The sequence below is a fragment of the Schistocerca gregaria genome, chromosome 4, assembly GCF_023897955.1.
Source record: "Schistocerca gregaria isolate iqSchGreg1 chromosome 4, iqSchGreg1.2, whole genome shotgun sequence".
NCBI lineage: Eukaryota > Metazoa > Arthropoda > Insecta > Orthoptera > Acrididae > Schistocerca > Schistocerca gregaria.
In genome coordinates, this window is record NC_064923.1 from 613,050,919 (window position 1) to 613,061,722 (window position 10,804).

Consider the following 10,804-nt stretch of genomic DNA (forward strand, 5'->3'; position numbering starts at 1 on the left):
AATGGCCAGAACTTTACTTGCAGTCATCTCTCCAAAAAATCAACTTAAGCCTGCAATATCACTTGAGTGGAAGGATCCAATGGAACTGAGCAAATAATACCACAGCAAGAAAAAATTACAGTACCAGAAATCAACCACAATGTTGTCAAGAGGACAGTAACGAACAATGGAGTAGGAAGATCAGTTTGCAGCAACAGGATATTCAAAAGTCCAGAAACACATTGTGCTCCTAGAAGATCCTCAAGACCAATAAAACCCAGAGTTCAAAGTGACATGTTTTTGTGGGAAAGTAAAGCAACTAACAAATTCCCAGGACTGGGTAAAAACAACTTGCCAAGCCAGAAGTTAAAACAACAGAAGCTGTGGCATCAACTGCAGACTCTTCAGCATCACTTACTCAATCAAAGGTGGTGGAGTATACAACTCCAGTTACTGCAACACCAGGCAGTTCAGCAACTCCTCGGACTGTACGGAGCAAGAAGGCACCTCGACAACTACCTTGACAACTAGACAGACAGAAGCCAGGTTCAGTAGTAGATCGAGAAATGGAAGATCGTCAAAGAACAGGAACACTTTTAATGCCTGGATCCAGAAGTTATGTAAGTGAACCAACTCAGTGCATTTTAAAGGAAGATAACCAGAGTTACCAGTTAAAAATACCACTAAGGCTCATGCACATAAACATACAGTACCTTAGAAATAAGCTTAATATATTACAGGTTTTTGTAAATGAACAGTCACCTCATATAGTAGTGTTAACTGAGCATGGATTAAAATCTGATGAAATTATTTACTGTAAGCTACAGGGCTACTCCTTAGCAAATAGTTATTGTAGACAGCAACATAAGGGTGGTGGTGTGGCAGTATACATTAGTGAGAATCTCAAGTACAAGAAAATAAACTATCTAGACCAGTACAAAAAAGAAGGCTTGATTGAAGTGACAGGCATTGAAGTCCACACCAAAGAGTGTAGAGAGGTTATGAGAAAACATAAAGTTACGGGTATTTATCATCCACCAAAGGCTGGTGTGGTTAGCTTCAAAGACATATTTAGTAGAGTAGTGGGACGTTGTGGTCCCAGTGACCTAACTATACTTGGTGATCTGAATAATGAGGCAAAATCTTCCAATTTGTGTCATATGAGGTTAATAGATACTATTAACTCATATAATCTCATAATAAATGTAGTAAATAGTGATACCAGGGTAACAAAGTCCACATCTAGCAGAATTGATTACGTTATACTATGTAAACATATTAAAGACAGTGTTGGGTGCTGGAATATGGATTTTCACTACTCTGACCACAAATGCCAGCTTGTAGAGTATGTAAACACAAGCATCCCAAACACGACAAAAGTTATCGAAAATAAAAGAATCCTAAGAGTGGCTACCATCCTTGCCCTAAGAAATAAATTAGCTATAGAGGACTGGGATCTGGTTTACCAGACTGAAGGATCTGAAAACAAACGGGCCAAATTCTATGATGCTATGCTAAGACACTTTGACAGATGCTGCCCTGTTAAGAAAATACAAAGAGTGTTCACCCATAACCAAAGGGCAAAAACCAACAGACTAATACTTCCAGCAAATATGATAAAACTCAGGCAAAACATCCAGGACCTGGATGTGTTACACAAGCCAACAACCTGCAGGTTTTTAAGGCCAAGTACAACGAAGCCAAGAAAATCTTTAAGAAAGAGCTTTCAAATCTAAGAAAACAGATATACAGCAGTGAAATAGCTCAATCAGACAATATAGCCAAGACCTCATGCAGAATTGTAAATCAATTTCGCAAAGCCACACCGAAGCCAGAAACTGAAATTGTAAATATAAGACATGAAGGAAACACAATTAAAGACCCTAATAAAGTCTTCAATGTTTTCAATAAATACTTTATATCTGCAACTGTTAGTCCAGTTAATAACACAGTTGTGAGCACTGAGGTAAAGCTCTGCCCCTTTGAAGAGCCACCTTTTGAATTCAAACAAGTAAGTGAAAAAGAAATAGGCAGGATAATAAATAACCTAAAGAATAAGTTCTCATCTGGATGGGACAGTTTGAGTAGTATTGTGATTAAAAAATGTAATAAGGAATTAGTTAAAATAATCACCCACCCTGGTTAACTGCAGTATCAGAGAACATACATTTCCAAATGTATTGAAATGGAGCACAGTTAAACCAGTGCATAAAAAAAAAGATCCAAGGAAGAGGTTTCAAATTTCAGGCCCATATCATTTATATCTTTTTTCAGTAAAGTATTTTAAGTTGTGCTGCTGACACAACTTAGTGACTATTTCTTGAAAAATAAGTTCCTAACAAAAATACAACATGGATTCCGAAAAGATCATAGTACTATCACAGCAATTACGGAATTTCTTCACAAAACATATGGTGCTCTTGATCAATGAATGCAAACAGCTGGCATATTTCTAGACCTTACTAAAGCCTTTGATTTGGTAAACCATGAGTTACTTTTAAGTAAACTTGAGTCATACAATGTAAATGCTGCATCCATGCAATTGCTGGCTACATATTTATTTAACCGCAAGCAGTGTTCAAAGCTGACTTACAAAATCAGTAATCAGATCATTAATTTCCAGTCCAAATATGAGACAGTCACACAAGGTGTACCCCAGGGCTCAATTTTGGGCCCTTTCCTTTCCTAGTGTACATAAATGATATAGAGCAACCTTTCAACTCCCAATTGGTAACCTATGCAGACGATACCTCACTGTTATTTCTTGGTAAACAAAATGATGAGTTAATGTTGGTAGCAACTGAGGGACTACGTCAAATAACTACTTATTTCCAAGATCAAGGTTTGAAAGTTAATATCAGTAAATCTCAGTTATTGCCATTTAAACTTACAAGCTCACATCAAACCTCTATCAGTAACATAGGTGGAATTGAAGTAGTGGACACAGAAGGCTGCAGATTTCTAGGTATTCACCTACATGAAAATCTAAGATGGGTAAACGATATCAAATTTTTATCCAATAAAATCAGCAGTTCATTACATGTAATCAGCCAGTTATCAAAAGTAGTTCCACATCAGACATTAAAAACCAATTTATTATGGAACCATTTTTGCACAGATTAATTACGGGATAGAGATATGGGGTTGTGCTGTCAACATAAATATGAACAGAATATTAACCCTACAGAAAAGAGCAATCAGAATTATCCATGGATTAGGGTATAGAGATTCATGCAGGGAAATCTTTGTTCATCATAAATACCTCACAGTCTACTCACTGTATCTTTACAAATTAATTCTATTTTTTGTGACACATCAAAACAAAGCAACAAAGTGCTCTGATGTGTATGCCTATAATACAAGAAATAAGGACTGCTACTACAGACAAAGAACAAAATTAAAAACAACAGACCATAGTCCATGCATTAGTGGTCAAATATGGTATAACAGATTACCGATATATAGTTGTGTAAAATAGGTAAGATGTAACACCCAATATTGTGCCTTATTAGGTACAATGGTACATTTGTATCATGTGTATGTAATCATATATGTACATATGACTGTACTAAGCTTGTAAAAAAATGCTATGATGTTTGCAAAAGACACCAGTTGGTGCCTCCATGCAAATAAATAAATAAATAAATAAATAAATAAGTAAATAAAATAAAAAAATAAAGTAAAATAAAATAAAATAAAGTAAAATAAAATAAAATAAAAAATAAATACAAAAAAGTTCATAAAAAGCCTATTAGTAAAGATTTGAGGGAAATAAAACTTGAACATTTGTCCTTGTTATGTCTGAAGTGAAATGTAATATGATTTCTGAAAATTCCCTGTGCCCAAGTAGTTCTCAAAAACATTTGTTGTGAACCCAGAACCAGAATCATGTAACCTTGTTAATGACATTTATATTGCTAATGAGGAAGCTGTTAGCATATTGGATTTTGCTTGTTCTAAGTTAGATGTGTCTCCCGCTTCGAAAATAATAAAATTAAGTAGCAGAAAAAGAAAAGCAGCTATTGAAAATAAGGTACAACAAATTTCAGACAAAATTAGAAAAGACTTGGAATCATTCTGTAATAATACAGATACCAACATTATCTCTAAAGAAGAAGAAAACCTACAACCAGCACCATCTGACACTGAATATTTGAGCTTAATAGAGAAATTAAAAATTAATTGTTCAGTGACATATAAAGAGGAAAAAGCTAAAATTTTAAGTATGCTTCCTGGCTCATGTTCAAGAGAAAAAATAGTTCATAAATTCAATGTTTCTCATCGTTTGGTTAAATTGACCCAAAAATTAGTGAAAGAGCAAAGCATTCTTTCACTTTTGGGAAAGTACAAAGAAGTAGGTATAAGTGAAGAAACAATTAAAAAGATCCATCAGTTTTTTGAAGATGATGAAAACAGTACAATGTGCCCAAGTTGTAAAGACAGTGAAGATTTGTTACAAATGGAGTTAAAGTAACAAAGCAATAACAACTAGTGCTGTCAAATTTAAATGAACTTTATGTAGCTTTCAAAAATTCTCATCCTGAATGCAAAATTGGAAGGTCAAAATTTTGTGACCTCCACCATAAGTGGTGTATTTTGGCTGGATCCTCAGGGACACACTTCGTATGTGTTTGTTTATATCATCAAAATGTCAAACTGATGATTGCGGGTGCAAAACTCAGTTATCTTAAGTTGTTTATAACATCAAAATGTCAAACATGATTGTGAGTGCAAAATTGGTAGAGTTACGAGATTTAACGGTCTGTGATACTAACAGTTATGACTTCATGATGAGTTTGTGTACTAAATGCTCTGGTAAGGAAACCGTTACTGAATTGTTTCATGAATATGATGAGGAAATGCCAGACAATATTACCTTCAAACAGTGGGTCACAACTGGCAGGGCAGAAATGATAACAGTGGTCAAATCTCAGGAAGAGTACTTGGAATCTTTAATTGATGTCTTACAAAAACTCAAATGTCACCACTATGTTTCTAAAATCCAAAGTAAGTTTCTGAAGGACAAAAAAGCACTCTTCATGAAACTGAATGCATGGTGCTAGCTGATTTTGCAGTAAATTGTACATTTGTGATTCAGGATGCAATACAAGGGTACCATTGGGTCAATGACCAGGCAAAAGTGCATCCATTTATTCTCTACTTTAAAAATGAGACTACTTGAAGCACAACAGTTTGGCTGTAAACGTGTTTCAAAAGTATGTAATAAATTACACAAAAGAAAATTTCCCAAGGTTGAGAAGTTGATATACTTTTCAGATGGAAGAAGTAGTCAGTATTAGGAATAAAAAGAATTTTTCAAATCTGTTCAACCACAAAGTAGACTTTGGGCTGGAGACTGAATGGCACTTTTTTGCATCTTGCCATGGTAAAAATGCATGTGATGGAGTAGGAGGTACAACAAAATGTGACGTAAGTAAAGCCAGTCTACAAAGGCCAACCACAGACCACATTCTCACAGTACAGGAAATGTATGTCTTTTGCAAAGATGATATTAAAGGCATTACCTACTTTCTGATCAAGAAAGAAGAAGTGGTTCTGTATACGAAAACAACACTTCAAACCAGATTTGAAAACTGTATAGCAATGAAAGGAACAAGGCATTTCCACAAATTCCTTGGCACTGCATAAAACTTAGTTTGATGCTATGTAACATCAGAAACCAAAATTTATGAGGATCATTGTGTCAGTAAAATTACATTTCTGTCTTTAACACTGAATGACGTAGTGGCATGTGTGTATGACAGACAGTGGTGGCTTGCAGAGGTTGAAAGAATAAGTTTGGAAAATGATGTCTTTGTGCATTTTTACCACTCTGTGGGGCTAAGAACATCATTCAAGAAATCTACTAGTGACAAAGTTTGGATACCAATGAATAACGTTTTAAGTAAACTTTCAGTGCTTGAACTTACCACAGCAGCTGGGAGGTCTTATTCTAGCTATATCACAGAAGCTGTCTGAAGAAATAAGTGTTCTTAACATTCACCACCATTTTTAGGAACAGTCACATCTCGAAGGACGTTAATTAAAAATATTTATTTTAAGTATGTCAAAATACTATAAATGTTAATTTCAGTGATGTTTACACTTTTAGTATACAATTCAGTACCTTAATTCAATAATAACTGATTATATTCTGACAATATCACACATGTGAATTGGCAACAGTCATAAGATCAGTTGTAGAGTACCGGTAATGTGAATTATCTCCTCATTTTCAAAGATTCATATCTTTGTTCACAGTCAGATATCAGTGTTGAAATTTTTACAGTACATTTCTACCACATAGGTGTACAAACTGTGCAAAAATCATATTTTTATATTCAGTCTCATCTCAGTTGACTAACCCCAAACTTTACAAAAAATGAAAATTTTCAAATTTCAAAAATTCATAAAAAGTTAAAAAAACATTTGTAAGTGTTCTTGCTCTATATGAGGCTAGTAGTGCATGATATCTAACTATAGGACAAAAATAGACTCTCATAAATCACTCCTTGTTAGTTATTTTTGGGCATAAAAAGAGCGGATTTTTGAAAATTTGGATAGCAAACTTTGGAGGTTATTTTTGAGTTTAGGGTATTGTGTGTAATAGACCATTTGTAGAGGACACTTTTCTAACAACAATCATAAAGATGTAAGATAAATTATTTTAAAAACCTGTTTTGAACTTCTCAATTATAGTGTAATCACATATAAGATAATGAAAATATTTAAAAATCGTCAAGCAACCAACTTAATTTTTATTGGACCACTTCATTTGGATTGACCCACCAGTACTGTACATCTAAAGATAAAAACTTATTTAAATTACACAGCTGTGGCAGTAGATGTTGCATATCTTAGCAGAGAAATATGAATTCTGGCAAATTTTGATCTGAATTCCATTAAGTTTTGCTACAATGTTAATCTATTGAGATTTATTATATGAATGTATAATGTCTGTTCTTCTGGACATGTCTGAAAGAACAGACACCATGTGGAACCTGCACCTGACATATATTTTATGTAAATTGAAGGAGCAACATGGAGAAACCAAAGGAAAGGGAAGGAACTACTGATGTCAGCTGCATCAGGACTTTATGAGGAATCAGCAGCAATAAGTGAAAATATGTTCTGCAGCAGGATTCAAACCCAGGATCTCCTGCTTACTAGGCAGTTGCATTAACCACTGAAACAGCCAGGCACTGTGTGTAATTCACATACACAGACTATCTCAGTACATTTCCCACACGAGCCACATTCCCACCTAGCGCCATTTATCCGCAGTTCCGTCTATGTCCTCCGAGCTCATTAATTCTAAATTTCTGCAGGAGGTCGAACAATATTGTGCATCTGCACTGAAAGTTGTGGATTCATCGAGGCAAATCAATTATATGAATGCAAGATGTCTGTACTTTCGGGCAGATAACATGCATTCATATAACTGACTCACATCAATGGGCAATGAATCCACAACCTTTAGTGCAGATGCACAATACTGTTTGACCTCCAGTGGGTATATAGAATTAATAAGTATGCAGGACATGAGTGGGGTTGTGGATATGACAGGTGGTGCTTGGTGGGAATGTGGGATCCCTTGTGAGTGAACCGAGATAGTCCGTACATTTGCATTATGCACTGTGAACAGATTGCACAGGGCTTAACCCAACTGCCTAGTACACAGGAGACCCCAGATTCAGATACCTGTCCGGCACACACTTTCACTCATCACCATTGATTCCACATATAGTCCAAATGCAGCTGACATCAATAGTTTCTTCCCTTTCTTTCCTTCCTACCCCCGCCACCTTCAATTTGCACAATGTTACGAAAACGGTACTCATTTGAAGGAGAAAATCCACGACTACTGGGCAGCGTTATCACAATCTAACACGTTACGCTGTGGAGTTATCTTTCATACAGGGTTCTGGTAGTGAACATGAATAATGCTGTACCGTAAGGTACTTGTTAAATTCGATGGTAACGTTTTGGATGTTCGCTCATACCGACATGTCAATAAAAAAAATCTACTTTTGTTATTAATGACAAGCAACGACTATATTATTACCAACAGGAGAACACTGGCAATCGAGTACGCTATTTTTAAGTTATTTCAATGATATGGTTCCAAACTACAAAAATACCGAAATGGTAATAGCCGAATAAATGCATGAACAGTTACAAGGGAGTGTGATGTAATTAAAAAAAAATAGATTTGTGATCACGTTGTGGTTTTCACAAGTGATCTCTTACTGGCTTGCGAAAAGGCACAAAATTTCTCGCAGATGGGGCAGGTTATCGATCAGCTGAGGCCTGATACAGAGTAAAATCATTGTAACAATGATAAACACTGAACGCACCAAGTCAACTGTGACGTTCTCTTTGTTGGGCCCCAGACTTAACTGACGTAACAACGCGTTACAACAATCAAATAAATGCCTAGCCCGCGCCACCAACTTCAGTTATCGAAATAGCCAAATTCTAGAAATGGGCAAAGTGGTTCTTGTTACGGAACTATTCCTTTTGAAATAGCTCTTCTTATTGAAAAACTTCGATGAATTGGTTCAAATGAACTACATAAATCCATTTAAATGATGAAGTACCAAAAAACAGAGCACTTAGAAAAACATTAATAAATAAGGAAGCAAAATTTTATTGCCCGCAAAAATTGAATGACCTTTAGCAAAAAACAAGTGTGCATATTTCAACGATGTTTTTATGTAGTGTTTTTGTCAGAATGTGCTGAGAGCTTACAGTTTTAACCCTGTGTCCCAGTCTTTGTTTGTTAACCTGGGCAGTGCGAAGCACTAAAGATTAAAGTATTCTCATGCTGCTGTCTGCTTCCTATTTCTTTTTATTATCAGAAAAATATGTCTGGAAAAAGAAAAAAAAACTCGGTCCTGTTTAACAGTTGTTGTTGTTGTTGTTGTGGTCTTCAGTCCTGAGACTGGTTTGATGCAGCTCTCCATGGTTAGCAAAAATTAATTCTTAAGATGGTTAAGAAACATTTGGATACAGATACTGTGGAATGAAGGAACCAAGTGAACTAAAGGAACGATTTCGGTCTTCCGATCCGACGCAGTTCGCCCAGTTCACCATTGGGAGTTGAGAACGACGGACGCTTAGGTCTTGCGTGTGGGGCGTATTCAGTATCAGTGAGGGAAATTCGTTCAAACTTCCAACACGTAGGGGGGCGAGAAGAACAATAGTTCACTAAAAGAAGAATCGGTCCGAACAGTTCCTTTACCGCAATTCTGCATTTTAACTAGTTCGTTTATGAACTACACATTCCTACTACGTCATCAGAAAAGTTAAGTTCAAGGGTTGGGAAGGATTTCAACAGAAGCTGATAATTGTTATACGCATCAAATAGCTGATAGTATTTATTTTCAGAACAAGTTCTAAAGCGTACGGGGAACAGTCTACTTTGCAAAGTCGTACTGGCGTAACCACAAACAAAATACTCTGATTTCAAGTAATAACATTATTTGTTAAAGGAAGAATACGTTGGTTATAATTTTTTACAACATTGTTTATAATTTTACATCTCAGGTAATCAAAATTCAAAATGACTTTTTTAATAGCATATAACAGAAAGCATTGCATCAGTAACGAAGCTGACGAATTTTTGAATTTCCTTATTCGATTTGTTGACACGTGATGTAGTCGTTGTCATTGGGCTAGAGTAGTGCAACTGTTTGCCCACGCCAGTGTTCATCATGGGATACGTGGAATTTCTAAAAAAATGCCTCGTTCTATATTCTGTGATCGGTTCACAACTTGGAGTTATGGAACACGAAATAAGTAAGCATGGTTTGTGGAACCCTGTAAGAAGTTGGGACCATAACGCCGTAGCTAGCAAACAGTTGCAGTACATTATCCCAATTACAACGACTACGACATATCGTCCCAATAAATCGAAATAGGAAATGTAAAATTTCTGTCAATACGATTATTGTGAGAATTGTGGACTTGTACTTCACACAATACATCACGGGAAATTGACATTTGATGGAACACCAATATAGAATAGTGGCTATCCCTACAAACACAAACTGGATCCAAGTTTTTTTTTATTTTAAAAAGCCTAATTAGTTCGAGTCGCCTTACTTCCTAGGTAGTGTTCAAAAGGCAGTTACCTGTTGGATACACAACGTCGTTCAAAATAAAAGTGTATTCTGCTGATTAAATGCATTCACGTACTTGAAGTGAGAGACACCCACCTGTTTACAATCGCACTGCCATGGCAACGGTACACATGATTCTCGTTCACTGCGCCGTCGCGTAGCACACGAAGCTTCAACCTGTAATTCGATGATTAGTCACAATGTAGGCTAGTTTACTAGTATCATGGATATATCATATACGATACCTGAAAGCGACTGTAACTATCATCATTACAACAGACGGAAAGTACTAGTCGGATAGAACAGTGAAACAAATTACCGACGGGTTGCTGGTATTTCCATTCTATTTAAAGCACTAGGCGTAATGGTCAGACGTGTCAAAAACTGTCCATCTTTACTTGCCGAAATGAGCTATTTGTCTTCTACATTATTTTTTTAACGTGTCTTTTTACATACCGGTAGTGTTGTTAGCTCCTAAGCTAATCTCATTGCGTTCGGCAAAATAAAGTAATCGTGTAGTATTTTATTATTATTACTTGTGTCTTGTTTTCTTTTTGTAATCATCTGTAAAAAAGCAATGAGTGAAGGGCCACATTGGTGGTACAGATTTTAAGAAAAGTAACAACTGTTTCTTGTATTATAAGAGGTAGAAAAGTAAATTCTGCAGCCAATCTTTTTTGATATGAGTTTTACAAGTTACA

The 10,804-nt window shown here is 35.8% G+C and overlaps 1 protein-coding gene across 3 annotated transcripts in view; it reads right to left on the reverse strand.

Moving 5' to 3' along the window:
• Positions 1-10,423, reverse strand: part of LOC126267362 (dynein regulatory complex subunit 4-like) — a 103,788-nt gene extending 93,365 nt beyond the window's left edge. For 2 of the 3 annotated variants that reach the window (XM_049972500.1, XM_049972502.1), the window contains exon 1: positions 10,116-10,231. The gene's annotated coding sequence lies outside the window, so the exon portion shown is untranslated. Of the gene's footprint in view, positions 1-10,115 lie in introns of all 3 variants that reach the window. The other variant, XM_049972503.1, reaches the window with a different exon arrangement.
• Between the last annotated feature and the right edge of the window lie 381 nt (positions 10,424-10,804).